The sequence below is a fragment of the Anopheles aquasalis genome, chromosome Y (assembly GCF_943734665.1).
Source record: "Anopheles aquasalis chromosome Y, idAnoAquaMG_Q_19, whole genome shotgun sequence".
NCBI classification, from domain to species: domain Eukaryota; kingdom Metazoa; phylum Arthropoda; class Insecta; order Diptera; family Culicidae; genus Anopheles; species Anopheles aquasalis.
In genome coordinates, this window is record NC_064879.1 from 3,696,317 (window position 1) to 3,718,816 (window position 22,500).

General features: G+C 54.6%; 2 protein-coding genes across 3 annotated transcripts in view; one reads left to right on the forward strand and one right to left on the reverse strand.

Annotated features, from left to right (window-relative positions):
- Positions 1 to 3,510, reverse strand: part of LOC126579877 (loricrin) — a 28,344-nt gene extending 24,834 nt beyond the window's left edge. The window contains exon 1 of one of the 2 annotated variants that reach the window (XM_050243569.1): positions 3,264 to 3,510. The gene's annotated coding sequence lies outside the window, so the exon portion shown is untranslated. Of the gene's footprint in view, positions 1 to 1,344; positions 1,458 to 3,263 lie in introns of those variants that run through there. The other variant, XM_050243571.1, reaches the window with a different exon arrangement.
- An 18,824-nt stretch (positions 3,511 to 22,334) lies between these two features.
- The window catches only part of LOC126579878 (runt-related transcription factor 1), a 4,338-nt gene continuing 4,172 nt past the window's right edge, over positions 22,335 to 22,500 (forward strand). Inside the window, exon 1 of the mRNA XM_050243572.1 lies at positions 22,335 to 22,500. This exon is cut by the window's right edge and continues 1,449 nt beyond it. The gene's annotated coding sequence lies outside the window, so the exon portion shown is untranslated.

Below are 22,500 nucleotides of genomic sequence, written 5' to 3' on the forward strand. Positions count from 1 at the left end.
CATTTGACAGGCTCGCAGTCTGTTACCAGAAGGTACACGACTGGACACAATTGAAAGCTAGCGATGTTGGTTCTTGGAGGTGTAAGTGTTTTTTTTATGGACGTATTAGTAATTGTTGTGTATTCGGACCCCCAAAACAGTTACCAATTTATTCATTAATTCAAAACAACACTGCAGAGTTTTTTCAAAAGTTGTAAATCAAGTCACTTTTAACAAACAGACACTTGGAAAAGGGGCCCATAATGTTTCACTTTCTCTCTCTCTCTCTCTCTCTCTCTCTCTCTCTCTCTCTCTCTCTCAACATACAAAGAAGGGAGCAGCTATCCGCGGCTTCTATCGCTACGACTGAGTGAACTGTAACCGCAACACGCAACTTTGGGCCACCCAGTGCGACCATTGCGCTCCTCTCGCGAGCTGGCGCTGGTAAACAATCCAGTCCGTACGGCAACGGCAGGGCTTGAGACCCTAGCCCGTACTCCCGGAGTGATATTCCGGGACCACCGGGATCGCCCACAGCCATTAAACCTCATAAAACGCGGCGCGGCAACACGGCGCGTTGCGAGAGTGATTAAATTCCAAAATAAATCCGAGATGGTGGCGGCGATCGTCCCGTTCCCCCGTAAACCAGAACGATCGCCACCTTCGTTGACCACCGGTTCACTACTGGCCGCGCGCGTCATACCATGCCATACCCTGGGGGGGTGGCATAAAATCATCATCATAAAAATCGTGATTGCCACAGGCGAGGCGCCCGTTTCACGCTGGCGTACATGGCCGTTGATATACATCTGCCGTTCCCTTTCCTCCCCCACCCCCCCCCAGGAAGCACAAACCACGAGGATACGCTGTACGGAGCGAATGTTTCTCCGCTACGCAATGGGGGTTGTCGGGTGCCGGAGTGCCACACTGCTTAACTATACATGTACGTATTAATTAGCGACATTTCGTTGCTGGCGCGCCTCCGCACGGTCCCCTGTTCCGTGCCGTTAATGCCACCGTGAGTGCGAATGCGAGAGGGGCTTCTCCTTCTCCTCCGCTACACCTGAGACCCTTTGACACCTTCAGGCACGCGGCGTGGCGTGGCGTGGCGCGTCGCGTTTATCATCACGGCAGACGATCCGCGGATGCTCCGCATTCCTTCGGTGGGCTCGTTTGGGGTGTGTGGAGGAGAGGAGTGTATGAGTTAATCAAGACACAGACACAGACACAGGCAGGCAGGCAGTGAGAGGGAAATCGCGGAAAATGTCTATCTCCCGGGGTCCCGGGGGGTTGTTTTGGGGTAAAGAAAAACCAGGTTTTGGCCACTTTTGTCCACAAAAATGATGCACACACAGAGAAACACACCCGGCACTCACTCAGTGTGGCCCCTCGGTGGCCCAGTATCGATGCGAGTGTGCATCAGCGTCCGACGACCGTTCGCGCTTCCGGCAACACCCCGGGGGGGAACCGCCAAGGCCGGGCAAGTGTTGGAAAACATATAAACAACTGGCAGGCGAACTGGGAACTGGGAACCGAACCCGAGCAGCCCGGCCAACTTTCCAACAAGCACGTTTCGTGCCGTGACGTGCGTGTATGTGTTGCGCTGTGTGTATTTGTTGAAACGGGTTTGCGAACGAGGACGACAATGGGTGTTCCTGATGAGGTGTGTTACACTGTTGCTTATAATTAATCCAACACAGACACACGTCGGGGGAGGGGGGGGGGGGGGGGGGGGGGAGGCCACTCATGTACGCATGCACGCTCGGTCACTGTGTAGCATAATTTTCCGATTTAACATACATCGGCGCGCTCTCGTATCCTCCGCTCCCTCCGCCCTACCCCGTCCTGTCCCATTTTCTTCAACCCTTACTTTCCTCCGCGCACCCCTTGCACCCCCTTCTTTTCGCGGGGGTGCTCTTGAAAGGGGCCCGTACCCACCACCAGCAGGGATGAAGGGATGAAGCAGGAACCACCATCCCCCCCCCCCCCCCCCCAGCACCACCCCCTCCAATAGGGATAGCATACCGTGTGCTGCTTACACGCTACTATGCTATATATGCTGCTGTGCACGAGATGCGAGTGCGATGGTTTTCGGAGCTGCTCCTAGAAGTGTACATTTGCATTTACATTTGCAGCCTACACAAACGTGGTTGGCATGGCAAATCGCGATGGATGCACCGTGGATGACCGTTTTCCAAGCAATTCCACGTGGTCTCGCATCCCCGCCCCTTCGGTTGGGTGAACGAAACAAAAAAAAAAAAAAGGAAAATGCTGCCCCTCCCGGGTGCTAGTTTATCTTTTGTCTCCCGAAAACCACGAACCGCACGCACTGCGCAGGAGGCGCCACCCCGTCATCCATCATCGGGGGCACCCCCGGACCAAAACAACCGAACCAAAAAAAAAAAAAAAAAAAACAAAAACAAAACAAAACAAAACGGAAAGAAAAGCAAACGCCTCCTCCTGGAAAAATACGCCGGCCTACCGGGCCTCTGTTTTCCGCAGGCTCCCTTCCGCTCTGTTTCGTTTTTTTTTTTTTGCACCCCCAACCCCTCGATTCGATTCCAATCCTATCCGGGGGTGGCGGGGTAGCACTGTATCGCGTGATGCTGCGTGAGGATGTCAAGGGCTCTTTTTTGATGATTGGCCCACCCCCCCGAAATTGGTTTTGTGGTCCCACACACACTTTCCCCCTTTTTGCTGGGGTGCTGTCCACTTTTGAGCTCCTCTCTCTCTCTCTCTCTCTCTCTGTCGCTTCGTACGTTTGCGGAGGTGCAAAAGGTGCAAGCAACCGCAACCACACACAGCGGCACTTTTGGGCAATTTAGGGATGGTTTTTTGGGGGGTGGTGAAGGTTTTTTTTTCTACTGGCACGCCGGGACGTCGCGATTCGTGATGTGGTGATGCTGATAGATTGATAGAGATCGTCCGCCGATGATCACAACGCGGGGGTGGGAGGGGGGGGGGCCTTTGAGCTCGATGTGTTATGTGTGGTCACACTGTTGTTGTTGTTGTTGTTGTTGTTGTTGTTGTTGTTGTTGCTGTTGTGATATCCATGGACAAACGGAGCGATCGAGCTGTCACAGATGTTGCTGCTGCGATCGTCGCCGTTTGTTTTTTTTTTTTTCGTCCGTTTATCCTTTTGCGCTCGCACCTTTCACCGCACCTCACCAAAAACAAAACAAAACCACTTCCGCTCTCTCTCTCTCTTTTGTGAACTATCTAAACACAAACGCACAACGAGGGGGGGGGGGGCGGGGGTAGGGGTGCGTACATTCCATTCTCACCTTTGCGCTGCTGCTGCGCTCCCGGCAATGCTTGAACAGGTTCGCTACGGGCTTGTTATTATTATTGCTGTTGTTGTTGTTGTTGTTGCGATGAGTGCGTGGGATCGGACAGGACGCAAGTGGCTTCTTTTCCTTGCTTTACGGCCACAGATCACTGTTCGTGGTGCTGCTGCTGCTGCTGCAACGTTGCTGGTGCATCGCGCGGACACCGTCCCACCCGTCACTCCGACCGAGTGCCACCCGGCCCCACCCGTCAAACCGCCACGCGACACCGTAATCGATGATTTAATCCAGTTGACTCGAAGGCCCCACCCAAGGGGGGGGGTGTAAGGGGTGCTAGGGGATCGATCTTTTCCGGGCCTCCTACTCCGGCAGGCTACTATCACTATATCCGGCTCTAATCTAATCTGCTTGTGACGGTTCGTGGTTCCGGTGTGTTCCGTGGTGGGTCGGCACTTCCGAAATCAACGGCTGGTTGCTGAAAACTAAAAACTCCTTTTAATGAGCATTGTTCGGTGAGCTGTTCGGTGAGCTGCTCGGTTGCTCGGGCGGTGCAATAAGCAACCGCCAGTGCCGGTACGGCCGGGCCCGGGCCCGGGCCCCGGGCCTGGTAGGGTTTTGGTTTGGGATTGGCTCATAAGGAGGAGAAGGAGGAGGAGGCATGTGTGGAGGCTGTGAAGGATGGAACCTGGAGGGGGGACGGAGTGGGACAGGGGGGGGGGGAGACCGCCGCCGTGTGCGCCGAGCACTGGCACTGGCTGCGCCATAAAATCCCGTTTTACAGCACCAGCAGCTCTCGTTCGTCGCGTTCGTACGTCGCGTTCGTTCGTCGCGTTCGCCCTCGTTCTCGCTCGCGCGCTTCTCTGGCTGCCTCGCTCGCACACAGCCGGCCCCCCGGGTGGTGGGTGGTGTACTCGTGTTTTGTGCTACACTCGGTGAAGCGCGCGCGTGCTGTTGTTGTTGTTGTTGTTGTTGGGTCGTCAGTCGGTTGGTCGGATGGTCGGTCGCCTTGATCCCAGAGAGGCCGGCCAGAGAGCCAGGCAGGCAGGGTAGGCAGGGTAGGTAGAGACGCTCAGCGCTGGTCCTCGCTCAGCGCAGTGTCCAGCACATACACCGAGTGACCGAGACGAGAAGTACCAGCTGATAAAGTCACCACGCTCCACAACACACTTTGCCTCGTGCTCTCTCTCCTTCTCTCGCTCTCTCTCTCGCTCTCTCTCTCTCTCTCTCTCTCTCTCTCTCTCTCTCTCTCTCGCTCTACCCACTGGCACGTGGCCTCTACGGTGACGATGACGGCAAGGGGGATGAAGGGGGATGAGGAAACTCCCTTTCCGAAAGGGGATGGGCGGGGGTAGGGGAAGGAGACCGTGTCCCGAGGCCCGAGAGGGCAGTGCGCGGGCGCAACCCGATCCGTGGGGTCCCAGGATCACCTCGGTGAGACCAACAACCCCTTTGCATCCCCTTTTCATCCCCTTTTCATCCCTTCATTCCAGTCGAGGCCTGTTCGAGGATTGGCGATGCCAATGGGGGCCCGGTTTCCGGTTTGTGGATACTGCTGGAGAGACCAGAGAGAGAGAGAGAGAGAGAGAGAGAGAGAGAGAGAGAGAGAGAGAGAGAGAGAGAGACCAGAGAGAGAGAGAGCAGAGAGCGAGAGAAACAATGGAGTGGAGCACACGAACGTGGAGCTAAATTTGTACATAATAATATAATGCTTCGCACCCCCCCCCCCTTCCCGTTCCCGTTCCCTTATCTCATTAGGTTCTGGCAATCTGGTCAGGGTCAAACCGGGGGGAGAGCTGGAGTGGTTGCCCTTTCTCTTTTTCTCTCTCATTGTCCCGCTCGATCGCTCACACATGCCGTCTTCTGGGAGTCCTACGGGAGTCTTCGTCTTGTCTCCCTTGTATTGTCCTCACCATCGCCCCCCTGTCGTAAAACAATTAACAACCGGGCATCGGGATCCGAGCGAGCGATTTGGGGAGTTGCTGCTTGCATACGTCTTCGGGGCATTTAGGGAGGTGGTGTGGTGGAGATATTAGAAGGAGATCACGATCTCATCGTGCCATCGCATCCTCCGTTCGCTAGCTCCTTACCTCCCCCCCCCCCCCCCTCCCTTTTCAGCTTTAGGGATAGGGAGGCGTGACTGATAAGCGCGCTCTCTCGTTCTCTCTCTCTCTCTCTCTTCTGTTGGCCACAGTGAATGCATCAGGACAGGAAGTTCTGGGCAACATTACACTCGCCACCGGAAAACACCGCCAAGGAGAGAGAGAGAGAGAGAGAGAGGAAGAGAGGGAAAGGAGCGACAGGGGTGGCAGATCCACTACCCAGCTATAGCGAGAGACACTCGGCTGCTAGCGGGCCCGACGCGACCATGCGCTAGTGTCGGCTATTAAACAACTGGATACAACCCCTTCCGTCCGAGTGGATGCCGCATTCCGAGGGCGAGTGAGTGAGCGAGCGAGCGAGAGAAAGAGAGAGAGAAAAGGAGCAGCACGACGGCCAGGACGACGACGACGACGACGACACGTTATGCAACAACAACAACCAGCGGCACAAAAACGGCCGCCACACATAAACCGCCCACTTGCCCGGCCGGATGGAACATCCTTGTTTTCACCCGGCTGGTGGTGCTAAGGGGGGGTGGAATGGGTCCCGGCGGGCGGTCGAACCGACCTTCCGGCTAACCAAACGACAGCTACATGTATAGTTGGGTGTATGTGTGTCTCCGTCGGTCCGGTGCCGCATCAGCATCGCGCCATCGTTCGGTTCACAGCCAGCCAGCCAGCCAGCCAGGTGGACGAGCAGTGGCGCAGGCCACGGTGGTGGCCACGCACTGGCCACGTTTTGTGCGCGAGCCCTAGCTGTAGCCGTACATCATCAGCAAATCGCGTGCTCCGCCGGTGCCGCGTGTGTTTTTTTTTGTTGTGTTGTCTTTTTGGTGTCGAGGGTTTTTTTTGTTTTTTTTTTTCGTTGGTAAGTTGAACAAAGTCGCCCGCGAGGAGTCGTTCAGCATTCCGCCACCACCATCCCACTTCGAATCCGCAGTAATCGTGTGTGTAGAGCCGTGACGATGGTGCGAAGTATCCTCCGAGGTAGTACCGCTTCGAATTTTTCTCGTGCTGTCCGCGGTTCGTCGCTGCTCTGCGCGTTTAGGTCTTTCCCGTTTCGCTTCGTTCCGCGCCCCTGTTTGCCCGGAACAGACAGAGTACGACACCGCGCACAATTAACGGTACACCTTGACAGTGACTGTTGCGCTGGACTGCTGCGATCACTGCCGGGTGATGATCGCCATCTTTCCGTTTTTTTTTTTTTTTTACGAAAGGTGTAACGGGGTATCACTGATCCGGGACGGGAACGTGGGGTTGCAACGTGTGCGCAAAAAAAAAACCCTTAGACATGTGACGACGTGACCTATATCGGTGAGCATAGGGAAGGACCGGCACACACCCCTCCCCGTGTTAGTGACAGTGTATACGCAGTGTGCAGTAATTTGAAGCACCAGGGAAGGATACACGCCGCGCGAGGAATGCGCGTTCGCGGGGGGATGTCCTTGCACGCAAGTACAACCGGTACGACCGGTAGAGGGCGCCACGAAGGCCGGAAAAAGAACTGCTCGATTTTTTCACGAACGTCGCGAGCTCCAACTTGTTTTTTTTTTAATTTTTTGCTTTCCCAGAAAGCCCCAGCAAGTAGCGCGCGGCGCGCCGACGGTGGCTTTTCCTGCGACTTATTTTTCCGCCGCGGCTTTTACGTCGCATCCCCACGTTCCCCACCCCCGCGGGGAGGTGAGTTCAGCATCGAGCTGGATGATGGTGCTACCACACCAAGCACGCTATTTGCGGTTTACAGAGAGAGAGAGAGAGAGAGAGAGGAAACAAGGGGATTTAGGAGCGCGGTGGAGGATGTATGGGCCACAATTTGAGCGATGATGCGCGGTCCCGGTAAGCCAATTATGCGATTGAATCGCCCGCCCAGCGACAATTGGGTCGTGCAGTCGGCCGAGGATGCAGCAAGGTGCTCTCTGTGTCCTTCTGGCCCTCCCTACGAAAGGACGAAGCAGTTGGTAGCAAAAAAACGGACCAATATCCACATCTCTAAAATGTTGCATCATTGCAGGGCTTACACATTTTAACAATCAGCGAGGGGCGAAAGGGGGGCATTTTATTTGGTATGTAATAACTCCTTTTCTTTCCCCCCTACCCCTTTTAAGATAGTTTCAAGTTTTTGGCACATTTAGTGCGTTATTTTGGCCACTTAAACATCAATTAGAAACCCCTAAAAATGTTCAACTTGGTAGCGTTTAGTTTTTGCGAGAGTTTATGGGCCCAGCACAGTCTTGTTTTGGCTTCGGTATTTTCGGGCCCCAAAAAAAGGCCCGTTTTTGACGATTTTTGGTGACGTAACCATTCATCTTTGTTCTTTCAAGTAAATGGCAGTATGAATCTTCAACTTTTCAAGAATATTTGGTATTGTTTTGAGTAACATTCATTGAAAAATTAATCCATGGTATCATGGTACATTGAGGCAGTCGTATCTTCGAAAAGATACTTTCTACGGTGCCCATCGTAGCTGCGTGATGGGTCGTCAGAAAAACACAAATCGATACTCGTTTGAAAGATTATAAGTTCATCCAGGTAGTCCCGTTGAGTTTTTGTTGAATTGACCATTTTTCGATTTCTGGCAGATTTTTGAAGTTGAAAAAGTGATGCTTTTTGTCATTTTGCCTTAAAACACGACTTTTAAAGATGTGTTTAAAAAAAAGTATCAACAATTTTAATGATATCTCGACGGGGCTACCTGACAAAAAGTGTACAAATTATGTGTTAAAAATTTCGAAGCAATCGGTCCAGTAGTTTTTTCGGTACTGGATGGGCACCGATTTTGAAAACGTTGGAAACGCACAAGGCATTGTATGAAATGCGGATTTTGAAAAATCTGTATCTTTACCAGTTTTGCCTCGATTGATCCAAAACTGTTACACAATACTCTTGAAAGGATCAGCCTTCAGGGAAAAATGTTAAAAATATGTGTCATAAAACAAAATTAAATACCGAAGTCCCCCCCCCCCCCCCCCTTAATGAATGAACTGATACTTTTTTCTTGGAGTCCGAATACCCAACAACGACTAATACCACCATAAAAAAACCATTAACACCTCCACGAACCACCACCGTTAGCTATCGATGGATCGATCTTTAACGAAACGGAGTAAAAAATCGACCAAAACACCGAAATGAGACTAAAATTGGAGCTTGTTTTGCTGCGATTTCCTCAACTAATCAACCAAATGCAGCTGGCGTTGCCTGCAGTGGCTGAGTGTGCCCGATAACTGTTATCACCGCGTACCGGGACCGGTAGCGAAAACACAAGCGCAAATTATTGGCAAATAAAAACAGGATAAATTGGCGTCAAGCGCGAGCGCGTACCAGAACTGAGCAAATTATCGTTAACGTTTGAAAGTTTGAGAAGAGAAGTGTGGGGAAAAACAAAAAAAAAAACAAACCTCAAAACGAAACAACGGAACTTCCTAGTTATCATACTGGATACTTTACGTCCTTTTTTTTGATTTTTATTTTCGTCGCTGTTACCAATTGATATTTCATTCATAAGTTCATACAGTTCATGCCGAGTTTTTTTTTAAAGACCTGTAAACCAGTCATTATTGACCGACAGTCTGGAATAGGTCCGTGTATTGGCATTTTTTTTACCCATTTTCTTGATAACGGGTAGGCCTCTGTTAGTTTCTAACCCCGGACCAACACGATAAAACACAGGGCTCGACCACGATTAACTATCCTGTGGGAGCGTGTCAGTTTTGTTTTGCTTTTGCTACGCGATGCGCCACTGCCTGTGATTCCAGGACTCCCGGTCCGGTAGACGAATTGACAAAAAATTCCCTCTCTCGCCATCTTCAGCTTCCTTTTGCTGCTGTAAGGCCCTTCTTGCTGCTGCTGGTTCGACAAAGCGTGCGCTAACGTGCAGCTACATGTATAGAGGCGTGCGCGACGCGGTGCATTCGATGTCCGTCGCCACTGCTGCTGCTGCTGATGGTGGTGCCTGCCCGATGGTAAACCATTACACTTCCGGCGCCAAGCGGTGGCCCGCTCACCCTTTCCCTTTCTCTCTCTCTCCCTCTGCCTCGGCGCCCTTTGCTTGTTCGCATCGGAAAAATCGGAAAACAATCATCGTTCCCGGATCTCCCGGGAAAAAAAACAGCCAGAGAGAGAGCGAGAGAGAGAGAGCACAGTACGAGGTGAGCCACCCGTAGAGGGTGGCCGTAGAGGATGGAGGATGTGTGTGGGCTCGGGATGTGCCCGAGTGATGAAGCATAAAACGCATCGCTGCACAGGCACACATGGGTTTGCTGTGCAGCGATGTGCATCGTCGTGCTGAGGGGGCTCCCACCTTGCTGTTGCTGCATAGTTAAACACCATAATGTACACCCAGTCCATTAAAAAAAAAAAAAAAACAAGCACACAATGAGTGTGTGCGCCTCGGTGTGTGCAGCACACCGTAACCGTTGGATGGCGGCGCGCATGTTGCATGTTTGTCGCGTTTTCGCTTTCGCTTCCTCCCTGCGCTGCGCGCACCGCACCGTGTGTCTGTGGCTGTGTGTGTGTGTTACGAGGAAGCGCCCCACCCCCTGCTCTCCATGTCCTGTCCGTTTACGCGGTTCACTGATCACGCTGATCGCGCGCGGCTCGCGGCTGTCCTCCTGCGCGCGTCTCCTTCTCTACTTGTTTGCCTGTCTGTCTGTCGGTCTGTCGGTCCGTCTGCCTGCTTGTCTCTCCGCTCCGCTCCGCTTGTGTGGGTGCGCGCTACGTAGGTGCCAACCTACACCTTTTTTTTTTTTTTTTCAAAGTTCGGCTACACTCGTTTCTCCGCGTCATTATGTGTGCGCGTGTGCGTTTTTTTTTTGTTTTTTTCTTTTGTTGTTTTCCTTCCGCTGCATGCAATTTCATGATTTTTATGCTGCACTATGCGGGACGCCACGGGTAGCCCCCGTGTTTGTTTGTGTTTGCTTGGGGGGGGGGGGGGGGGAGTTCGCTGCAAACCAACACGGGAGTTCATTTTTGAGGCCAAATTGTAGGCCAATCAACCGCCCCACTTGTGACGACCAACGAGGGGGCGCGACGGGGGGGGGGGGGGTTGACGGTTAACCAACTGCCACCCTCCCCTCCCCTGCCCACCCCTGCCCTCATTCTGGCCATTCCCATTCGCCGTTTTGCGATCGGAAAGCGAAGTCGAACGCGTTCGACGATCGGATCGCTCATGTTTTCGAGGGGTTTTCCTGGGGCATGGTGGTGCAGCAGCGGTGGTGGTGGTGGTGGTGGTAACTATTTCTGGCCACCGGGAGGGGGCACCGAGCAGCTGCTGCGAGACCTAGAAGACCATAAATCACACGCGGGAACGTGTGGGAATAGAGCGCCGGGTAAGCTCCTCGAGCGAGTGCCACAAGAACGTACTGCGAAAGGGTGGAGTGAAGGGGGTGATAGAAAAGAAAAACATGGGGTTGAAAGTGAGCTGTGGCAGGGAGCAAGCTAAAGTCCTGAAGCATTTGGCTGCCTAAAAACAAAAACATCTAATGGCCTGGGAGCAGCGCTCTCTCCTTCTCTCTCTCTCTCTCTCTCTCTCTCTCTCTCTCCCGCTCTCTCTCGCTCTCTCACACGTGCACAATCCTAGCCCTGGAGTGGCCTAGTCTGGTACGCAGCCTGCAATTCGGGCACAAGGAACCAGGGCGCGCCAAAAAAAGGGAATTAAAGACCGACCACCCCATCACCTCCAATGTGCGGAGGGGCTGGTGGTGGTGGTGGTGGTAGAGGGTGAAAAGGGAGTGGAGCGTGGGCGAGTGAGCGAGGGTAGGCGATTAAAACTCCTTTTCATTATCACCCAGCCAGCCTGGTGCGCTGGTGCGTCAAATGTCTCCTGCAGCAGGTGCCAAAGGACTTGCTACCCCCCATTACCCCCTTCCACCCCCTTCCACTGCCCCCCATTTTCGACCTTTCCTCTCTCTTGCTCACACTCCAGCAGGCTCTCTCTCTCTCTCTCTGTCTCTCTCTTTCTTTTCACCTTTTTGCCGCCATCAGCCAGGATCTCTTTTTTTACTTTCCGCCCAGCCCTTCCCCAATCCCCGCTGTTTCCCTGGTGTCTGTCTGTGTCTATTTGTGTGTGCTTTTTTGTGGGGGGGAGGGGGGTGGAGGGGGTAGTAAATACATGCTGCCATTGCTGATAATAATACCTAAACGAGGTGACGGTGGCATTTGGAGTTGAGAGGAGGAAAGGGGAAAGGGTGAGCGGCTCATCAGAGGGCGAGGTGTTGAATTGCCAAAGTAAAGGATTGTCGCCAAGACATTGCGCCTCCTTGGCAACCACGACACCGAGGAGCTCTCTCTCTCTCTCTCTCTCTCTCTCTCTCTCTCTCTCTCTCTCTCTCTCTCTCTCAGCCACAGTTTACAGCTCAGTGCGACACCTGGGGTGGAGACGGCCGGAACAACCATGGTGACAGCGATCCCGGGGCCTCCCGATGTCACCCCCTTCCCTCCACCCCCCCTTTGGGGTGCTGGTTTGTTGCCTTCGGGGCCTGATTTGCAAGGAGGGCAAACGAGGTCAGCTACACTTTAGCACAGCAGAGCCCGCAGAAGACGAAGCTCATCATCCCCTCTGCTTTGCACCCCCATTTGCACCCCCAACCACAGCTTGGCCCCCGGTAAAGCTATGGATGTGAGTGTAGACAAGCGACAACCGGTGACCGGTCTCTCGCCGCCCCCACCCACCTCCTCCCCCCCCCCCCCCTTCTTCACTCCATGGAGTCTCACAGGGGGGTTGCAAAGCTCTACGTGCACCCTGCGCGACCGTGCGGAGCAAACGCGTGCAAAAGTGTCACCAAATGGCAATTGCTAGTTAAAAGGTATCGCTCACCCACCCACCCCTCCTTCCACACACACAGACACACATCCACTGGCCATTAATCGACCAACGATCGGGTGGAAGGAGGGTGGAAAAATCCCCGCAGTGGGGATGCAGAGTGAGGGGGAAAAAAAACAGAAAGAAGAAAAAAGGTAGACATTGAGCGAAGCGATCGGGTGATGCACACTCACAGCTATAGACATAGAAATAGGGTGTGCTCGCTGACAGGGTGAGGGTGGCCGGCCGGGCCGGCCGGGTGGTTGCTTGTGTCGTGGGTCGGTGGGTGGCTGGCCTGGATGGGTTTGCGTCTGGTTTGCCGCAAGAGCCGTTATGAAGCAAAGCCACATCCATGCCAACCGCCAATAGGTGGTTAGTGCTCCACCCTCCCCCAAACACCACCCCCTCGCAAAAAGGCAACCCCTCCGCAGCCCGGCACACGGACGAAGGAGGATAAAATCGATGACCGAACGGAACCGCTCGGAGTTCCACTGTTCGGGGGAGTTTCGGTCGCTCGGGAGGGGTTTGGCCAGTAATCCGAGAGCGAGAGCGAGAGAGAGAGAGAGAGAGATTGTTGGTGGTGGTGCGTCGGCGCAGTCGCGCCACGCGAACACCAAGCGACTCCAGGCCAGGGACGATCGAAGGACTCCCGAGGAGTGTGCGAGAGTCCGAGAGGGCCCATCGCAGCAGCGTAGGGCGGCAGGAGAGGAACCGGAATGAAACCAGTGTGGTGGTGGTGGTTGTGGGGAGGGCGGGTGGTGGGGGGGGGGGGGGGGGAAGCGGAATCTCGAGGCGGGGTTGCCTGGTTAAAAAAGTAAACAATAAATCGGGAGCAACCGGAAGACGAGCGGAGGAAAACTGAGGAAAAATCAACCTCCATCCTTGTGCCATCCCTTTGCCACCACCAGCCCCATCCCCCCCCCCCATTCCCAAGGGTGGAGGAGCGTTCGGTTCGTTGATCTCTGTCTTTCGCTTCGGGCTTTTTGGGTTGACTCGATCGGTTGACCGCCATGGCTGTGCCCGGCAGAGAGAGAGAGAGAGGGTGAGAGAGAAAGAGAGAGAGAGAGAGAGAGAGAGAGAGAGAAAGAGAGAGAGAGAGAAAGAGCAAGAGGGACGGTACGGGAGCACGGGGGCGAAAAGGGTGGACGGTGGAATTTTCTTACATGCATACCCCCCCCCCCCCCCCAACCCCTCCCACCTATCGTGAACTCAAGGTGCAGCAGCAGCAGCAGCGACGCGCGGTTTCCTTATCCTTTTTTCTTATCTCTCGCGCCTGACTTGCCTTTCTGCAACCTTTCCTCCCTCACCGGAAGTGTCGGTGGAGCGGCGGGGAACAGAAAAGAAAAACCCATTCTCGGCGCGTTCGTCCTTGTCGTCCTTAGTCCTGTCGTTCGGGCGTCGTCGTCGTCGTTGCCGGCTGGCGAGCGAACAACCGATCACGTCGTCCTCCAGATCCTGTGTGTCCGCTGTGTCGCTGTGTGCTGGGGCTGCGTTTTCACCCCCTGGTCTGAGGGTTGGAAGGGGGGGGGGGTGAGTAGCTGTGGCCACACAACGCCAACGCCCTGGCTCTACTGGCTGTTGTTGCTATCCTTCTCCTCCAGGACCTAGCAGGACTCGCTCGCTCACTCTCGCTCTCTCTCTCACTCTTTCGCGCTGTCATTTGCGTTCTCTCTCACACGCCAACACCGTACCGAGTCTATTCAATCGACGATAGAGTACAGCGCACTGTTGAAACGCAGCTTCACTCTGATGCTATAGATGTCGCTGTACTTCACATTCCTTTTTCCAACTGCTTCTCTCTTTCGCTCTCTCTCTCACCCTCTCTCTCTCTTGTGCGTGTTTTAACGAGGTGGCTTTTTCGGTTACAGTGTTCTGCCACGGCGTGACGACACCTGGCGTACCTCTGATCCTCCGGGCAGCCTCATCGTCGTCATTGTCGAGGGTTAAAGGCAAGGACCTCGCACCCCTGTTTCTCTCTCTCTCTCTCTCTCTCTCTCTCTCTCTCTCTCTCTCTCTCTTTATGCCGCTTCTCGAAGCGAACGAACAGCCCTTGCTCGTTTGCTGTACAGCTCAATCATTCAAATAGTTTAACCATCAACACATGCTTCATTATGTTCGAAAATATTTCTCGCCAAGCGCAGTGCGGCGTGGCGCAGCACCTCCCTGCCATTTCCTGCATCCTCGCGCGCTGCACCCGTGTGTGAGTGTGAGTGTGTGAGGATGTATTTTTGTTTGTCGCTAGCACGATTCACGGGACTCCGCGTGCTGCTGCTGCTGCTGCACTTTTGCTCGATGGATGATGAGAGGGGACGGCGCTGTATCGTCGACAGGGGCTGCACCACTGCGGTATGCGGTACTGGTGGCGTACCGCTCCGGTGTTTTCCTTCGTTTTGTTTAATGCAAAAATAACAAAAAAAAAATTTAAAAAAAAAATGTACAAAAAATGTCACTCCAACGCCGAGAACGGGTGGAAAGGGGGGTGGTTGCACCCTCCCCTCGAGGGGGAGGGAAGCTTTGCGGCTAGTTGGCCGCGCGATCGGTTAGGCCCTGTTTGCCCGGTTGCACCCGCGTGTGTCTGGCATGGGGATTGCAGGGGGATACTCGTGGCCATCTTCATCCCCCCCCCCCCCTCAAATTTCCCGGAGGTGGCGGTGAAAGTGGGCCACACCGGGCCTCCGCGCGGCCTGCGAATGCGGCTTTAGTGTGGTTGGAATTTGTTCGGGGGGATCCGGGGAACGGGGGCCACAATGCAACAATATTGTTTTTCGCTCCGTTTGTTGCTGTTGTTGTTGCTGTTGTTGTTGTTGGTGATGGATTTGAGTGTTTTTTCTTCCCCTCCTGCTGGTCCTACTATAAGCGTATTACATTATTCGCCATTTCGATCCCGCGCGCACCGAATCGAAGTGTCTAGTGAACAAACAAACAAAAGAAGAGGAAGAAGAAGAAGAAGACGAAGAAGGAGGCAGTGGCAGGTAGAAGGCAGGATGTGGACGGGATGCCGAGATCGTTCTGGAACGTGCGTGCGTCTGTGTGTCGCTGTTTGTTGGTTTATGAACCTCCTCTTGATTGCTACGCAGTGTGCAAACAGTGTCGATTGCCTGGCACTGTCCTGTCCTCGCCTGCCTGGCGGTTGCACCGCGTCGGCATCGCAAAGGACAGAGGGGGCCTCTCGCCCCCTCGTCTGGTTTGGGTACAAAAACGGTGCGAAAAGAAAGAAAAGTGGAACGGGCTCAAACAGGGACCCCGAACCCGAATTGAAACTGAACAGAATCCTGTAGAAAGTAGAGTCCCGGTAGAGAGCGCGCCAGAGAGAGAGGGAGAGAGAGAGAGAGGGCCGCGCGCACCAGGATCGTTAAGGATCGTTTTTACCCCCCCACCGTTGGTGCGTGCTCACAGGTACGACCGGTACCGTAAACAAATGTGGCCCAAAAACCCATCGATTGCCTGATGCATCTTTGCGATCTTGGCGATCCCGCCCTGGCGATGGCGTACCGTACCGGCCGGGTAATAATGTTGCAGCAGCAGGCAGTCAGTCAGCTCGGGTCTCGGGTACCTGGGTTGCCCGCTCTGCTGGGTTGCCGTGCCGTGGCCCAAACACCCCGAAACCAGCCCGAATCGGTTGGTTTCTCGGTTCACCCCGGGGGAAACGGTTTGTGCCGTTCCGGGCCGTTCCTCTTCTTTTATTCTTTTTGGTTTTTTTTTTTCCTATGTTGCTACCCTTCAGCACCGGGCCCGGCCCGCCGTGTTTATTGTTTGATTACCGAGGGTTCTATGGTTGCCCGTGCTGTGCGTTTGCGGGGCGCAAAATGTGCGTCCTTTCTAGGATGGAGGTAGCCAGTAGGTAGCTGTGAAACGGTCGGTCGGTCGTAAAACCTAACGCCTGTGCTCCTCTGGCACACTCTGCTCTGCTCTGGTGGGTACTAGATGTTAGTGTGCAGAACATGGAACGTCGTTCAGCTGCTCCACCAGCTAGTTGGCCACTGTTCTGACACGTCACGTGACCTCCTCCTCATCGCGGGTGATAATAAAATTCTCGCCGGGCAGGCGGTGAACTTCCTTACCGGGACTACCGCCTATACCGTAGATGCGTTTTTAAAAATAGACCACGGCAGAACAGCTGAGGCCGCTCGTTTTTTTTTTTTTTTTTCCAACGGGTTGTGCGCTCACCGGGCACCTAGGCGACGACGACCCGTACGCATCGTACCGCGTGGTGGTGCACTATAGCTAGCGCTGTACATGATTTTCGTTGTTTTTTTTTTTGTTTCCGCGAAAGCGAAATGCCACTCCACAGTTTCCAACGAATGGGGAATGTTTTTTTTTCTTCTCTTCCTTCTTCTCCATCGCAAAACCAGTGCTCATCGTGGCATGGCCCCCCCCCGCCCCCCCCCCCCCCCCCCCCCCCCCCCCCGGGGGGGTGCTGCTACTCTGCTAAGACCCAAATAATCTCCCCAAAATTAAATGATCCCCCTCGCCCCCCCCCCCCCCCCCCCCCCCCCAACAAGGTAGGCCAGAAAGCCAAACCGCGCGCTTTTCTACAAATGGAAACTAAAAATCCCCCCAGGAACGAAAGAAAACCAGAACTCCCTGGGCCGGCCGGCGAGAAGGGATTGTGTGCCACTCCCGCCCGCAATCCTTTCCCGGGAGGAGGAAGGGGGACGGGCCTGTTTTTGGGGTACCCCAATATTTCGCTGCCTAATCGCTAATGGCCGGGATACTAATCACGAATCCTCTCTCCGGCAAAGCGAGCAAAAGGCGCTACTAATTAACAGCAGGGAATGAGAGAGAATGAGAGAGAATGCGAGAGAGAGAGAGAGAGAGAGAGAGAGAGAGTCGAGGACGAGAAAAACAGCAAACAGAAACAATAAAGCTTCCAGCAGCCGGAGTGCGGAGTGAGAAGAAGAAGAAGTGGAAGCAGTGAGGTGCAAATGGAAGGCCTGACGCCGGAAAGAAGTAAAACAGCTCGCGCCCGGCTCTGCTGGGCGAGTGTTTTGAAGGGATTTAAAAGGGGTTTGTTGTGGCGGGGGTGAAATACGGATGAACAGCTGCCAGAAAGGGGCTGCAGGGGGATGAAATGGGGATGAAGAGGGAAGGGCGCGCGCGGTACATAATTTTAGGCGCGCGCGCGCGCGCTCTCTAATGTGCGCGCGCGATACACACATGTACACACACTCCACACACATTGACACACTGCGGCCAGCCAGCCAGCGCTAGGGAACGGGGGTTGCAGAGGGGGTTGAGGGTCCCCTTTCCCGGTCTTGTTAAGCTAAATAGTCACTGTTAGCGCATAAAATATCACGCTTTTCCGTGGCAACTCGCCTGTCCCTTTCCCATTCCCTTCCACCGCCACCCGACGATGACAGCGGTGGCGGTGGCGCGCGCGGCGGCAACCCGGGGGCCGGGCCGCTGCGGTGTACGGTTGCTGGGGTTTTTGGGTTTGGTTTTGGTTAGCCGTACGGCCGTTCGGGTAGCGTGCCGTGGTGAATGGTGGTGGTGTGTGGTTTGCTTTGGCCCGATCGCCGATGGGCCGGGGCCCAGGAGCAGCGAACGGGGGGGGGGGTAAGAGGGTTGCGTTTTCGGTTTTTCGGGTCGACATCCGCAGCAGTAGCAGGAGGGAGACGGTCGGTCCCGATTGTAATCCTCGCGATGGCAAATAAGGGGGAAGTTTGCGGGTTTTCGAGAGGGAGAGAGAGAGAGAGAGAGAGATGGTGATGAAAAATGCGAAACAAGCGGCACACACAAGGGTTGCCAGGGGTGCTCGTGAACGCCGAGGCGAGTTGCCGAGGGGTGCGTGCGATCTTTACGTTTCGTTGCTTTTCTTTTTTCTCTCTTTCTCTCTCTCTCTCTGTCTCTTGCACGCGCACTGGCCTCTTCTCGTGTCCTCTTTTAACCCTCCTTCTCTCCCACCCTCCCCCCCTCCAACAAGTTTCGTCTCATATTCGTCACGCCGAAAGGCATCCTCGTTGCTAGCCAGCCAGCCAGCCAGCCAGCCAGCCAGCCAGGACACTGTGGCCCGCCTGTTGTAAAGGAAGCGGTATGAAGGGAGGGAAAGCACACACACGCGTGCACACCAAGGGATAACAAATGGTTGGTTTTCATGGATGGTAAGAGGCGCTGGCCACCTCGATTTTCCCTCGATGCGGTAGGGGCCATAAAAGAAGATAGATACAGGGAGAGAGAGCGAGAGAGAGAGAGAGAGCGAGAGACGAATACCCACATACACATCCATACACACACTAACCCACACAATCCAGTTGCGTCGGGGTGTTCGGGTAATAAAAAGTGAAACGGAAAATTGCGGTCCCTGTTTAAGGGTGCGCTCCCTGGTTTTTTTTTTTTTTTGAGCGGTTGCTACGGGGAGGGTTGGTGCGATGGGATGGCAACCGTCGACCGAGGGCCCGGGGGGGGGGGGGGGGGTGGGACAACCGAGAGGAAAACGCAATGCGAAACACAACACAACAGAGAGCAACAGCCAAAGCGCGCGCGCGCGCGCTCGCACGAGAGACAGAGAGAGAGAGCAAAGAAATTGGCCGAAAATGGGGAAAATTGCGAAAAAAAAATAGTGAGTAGAGAGAAGAACGGGGAGAGAGAGAGAGAGAGAGTGCGAAAAACAAAAAGTATGTCGCAATCGAAGGGAAGAAGGACGAAAAAAGGGAGAGAAAAAACAGGAGGGCCGAAAAAAAAAGGAGTGGAAAAACGAGAGAAGGATACGAGAGTTGCAGTTTGCTGCGAGGTCCGGAGACGTGGGAACCCCCCGGGCCTGGTCTGGCCTTGGACAGGGAGAGAATATAGGGAAATGAGGGAATGAGAACTAGGAAAATCATCGCATCGCAAAGTTTGGCAAGCGAGCAAACCTCGCGATCACGGTGCGTAAGATCCCGGCGATCGTGGCGAAAGGTCGATGGGGATGAATTGGGGTGGAAATGGGGTGGAAATGGTTTGGAAAACTGTACACCGGAAGGAGTGCCAAAGGATCAAAAATACAGCAGCAGCAGCAGCAGCAGCAGGAGCAGCAGGAAAGGATACGAAAAAGTTTGCGAAAATCCGTTGGCCCGGGGGGAGTGGGGGGGGGGGGGCCCCCCCAGAGGGGGTGGATCGGAAAAACGCACAAAAACCAAACCCACTCGATCGTGTGTGTCTCTCTCTCTCTCTCTTGGTTGCTCTTTCTTGTGCGGTCGGTCCCGGAAAAGCGTCCACCCGACAGAATTTGGACAGCGCTCAGCGACCACAGTAGCGACCACAGAGCAGCGCCACAACGCCTGAGAGGATGTGAGAGTTGGGAGAGCACAAGAGCGATCGGTGCTGCTGCTGCGGTTGCTACGCGGTGGGCCGGTGGCATCCAATGGTGGAGGCTGAATCCATCCACCCCACCCCCCCCCCTTCCCCCCATCCCCTGCCATTCCCACTGTCTTTCTGTTCCTCTCTTTCTCGCGCACGCCGGCGCCTGGCCAGTGGCAGAGGGCCGCGCGCTGCGCCTCGATTGGAGAAAATAAAAATGGAAACCATTCCAGGGAGCGGGCACGCGCGCGCGCGCGCGTGTGTATGTGTGTGTTTGGCTCCCATTTTTCTGTGCCGTCGGTTTTTCCGGATTTTTCCGGGGACCGACCGACTCTCGCTCGTTTCGTTCGCTTCGCTTCGTTCTCTGTCGCTTTCTCGAATTTTCCGCCCGTTTTTTTTTTCTCGGTTCTCGGCGTCCATTTTTCCATGACCCACCCAAGAGAGGTGGTGTGGGAGGTGGTGGGGGGGGGGGGGGGGGGAATTGTTGGAGACCTCCCGCTATTCTCTCTCTCTCTCTCTCTCTCTCTCTCTCTCTCTCTTTCTCTCTCTCTCTCTCTCTTTGTAGTTTGTTCTTTGTTCCCCAAAAAAAGTATGATCGGCACAAGATCCGAGGAAATGCGCCGTTAAGGTAGGCAATCGGATTGACAGCAGCCGAATCAGAGGAAAATGGGCCACAACAAGAGGAAAACGAGAGAGAGAGGAGAGAGAGAGAGAGAATGTGATCTTGTGCGCAGAATGTTGTTGGCAGCAGCAACAACAACACGGCCCACGATGGCGAACTAACTATCCTGCCAGAGTTGGGAAGGAGTGGGGGGAGTGCCGGGAGTGTCACGCGTCACGCGACCGCCAAACCGCCCCCGTGCCCGGCCCGGCCCAGCACACAAAGTGTCGGTTATGTTTTTTGGGATGGCTTTTGTGGCAAAAAGGTGCGGTGGAAAAATCGTCGGGCACGGGGTGGGGGGCCCGAGAAGAAGAAGAAGAAGAAGAAGAAGTGATTGAAGATGATCGAGGCGTAGTGGGCTGAAGCACCGGGAGCACGCGGATTCGCCTGGAGCCTTGAGCCTGGAAGTTGGTGGACGGGGAAAAACAGGAAACGGCAAACGGCGAAAACGAAAAGAAAAAAAAAACAAACACACACAAAACAAACTGGGAAAAATCGGCTCCGATCGGCGGGACACACACTGGGCGGGAGCCACGCACGTGGGGGGTTGTTGTTTTTTTGTTTTGTTTTTGGTTGTTGTTGGTGGAAAAACTCTCGTATCTCGGGCTCGCGCGCTCGCCCGAGAGGGTAAAGGAGTAGCAACGAGGGCCACGAGAGTGAGAGAGTGAGATGTGCGAGAACGTAAATTCGAGCGAGCGAGCGAGCGAGAGAGCGTGAGGACATCTGGGGGGAACGTGGAAACCTAGCTCGGTGTGTCCGAGTGGAAGAGCGAGCGAGAACGCGTTGTGCCGGGAGAACGAGAGAGGGCGCACCCTTTTTTCCGATTTTCATTTCACCTCCCTCTCTCTCTCTCTCTCTCTCTCTCTCTCTCTCTCTCACTCTTGCGCTCTCTGTCGCCTTTGGTGACCTCCTCCCGGGTACACCCTTTTCCTCCACCTTGTGCACCCTCTCGTACACACTCGTTCTCGCTCACACGTTCGCTCGCTCGCTCGGTCGCGCTGTCTGCCTGCGTCGGTACGTCTGCGTTACCAGACCACCGGAACCGGACCAACCCTTAGCCAAGGGAGGAGGGGGGGGGGGGTTGATGACGCTGCTGCCGACGACGACCCCTGTGCGCGTCACCGATCAGCACTACCCCTCCTTCTCCCTCTCTCCTTCTTTCTCTCTCGCTCGCTTTCTCACTCTCTCTCTCTCTCTCTCTCTCTCCCTCTCCGCTTCTCTCTCTCTCTCTCCTTCGGCTCGACCGCACCGCACGGTTGTGTCCGACTCCCGGGGAGGGGTGGGGGAGGGAGTCGAAAAGGAATCGAAAAATATTTTTTAAAAACAGTTTCGTTTGAGACATTAAGCTGTGTGCATGTCTTTTGGGAGACGAGCCAACCTCGCTGTCGTCGCTGTTTGGCCGCCATTATTGTCGTCGTCCTCGTCGTCGTCGTCGTCGGCCTTGTTGATGCTCTCCGAGGGGGCCTGCTGCACTACAGTAACCAACAACAACAACAACAGCAACTGCACGCCAACAACTAACTGGCGCCTCCACTTCCTTCCCTCCCATAATCAATCTCGTTCTTGCGATCGCGATCCAGTGTGTGGTGGTGGTGGTGGTGGTGGTGTGTGAATGTGTTCAATAACAGCAAAAGCAACAACAGCAACAGCAACAATATAGCAACAACAACAACAGCAACAAACACAACAAGCAACAGCAAGCAAACGGAAAGAAGCAACTGATGGAGCAGCGAATAGCGAAGTGAATAGTGTGGCCGAGGGATAATTGCTAGTTCAAAAACTGAAACCCCAACAACACACAGGCACACGGGCACGGCAACAGCATCCTGCGCGCGTTCGCTCGCTCGCTCGCTCGCTCCTGGTTTTGTGTATGTAAGTGTGTACGTGTGCGTGCGTATGTAGATAAAGTGAGTGCGTGCTGACGGTCCAGGCTACGAGGTAACACGATCAACACACGCCATGCGGTAACGCCCCGCGGGCTGCCGCACCCTCAACCGAAGCGTCCTTTCAACCAAACCTAGTCGACCATTCCGTGGCGTGTGCGCGCGTCCTGAGCTCCGTGCGCGTCCGTCCGTGTAAGCCAGCCAGCCAGCCAGCCAGCCAGCCAGACAACAACAACATCATCTACAGCAAGCGGCTCCCTCTCTCCCTCTCTGAACTGTTTGTTTACATTTGGCGCTCTAGGGGTACCTCGGCCTCCCCCCCCTCCCCAGCGAGTGTGTACGTGGTGCGTTTAGTTTGCAACGGCAGTGCGATCGTACGGTCGAGTGTCGAGCGTTGAGGCTGCTACTACCTGCCCACGCGCTCTCGCTCTCTCGCTCAACGAGACACTTTCCTTCGGTACAAGCAAAAACAAAGCAGACCGCCGCTCTACCGCTCGCTTTGTAGGTGTGTGTGTGT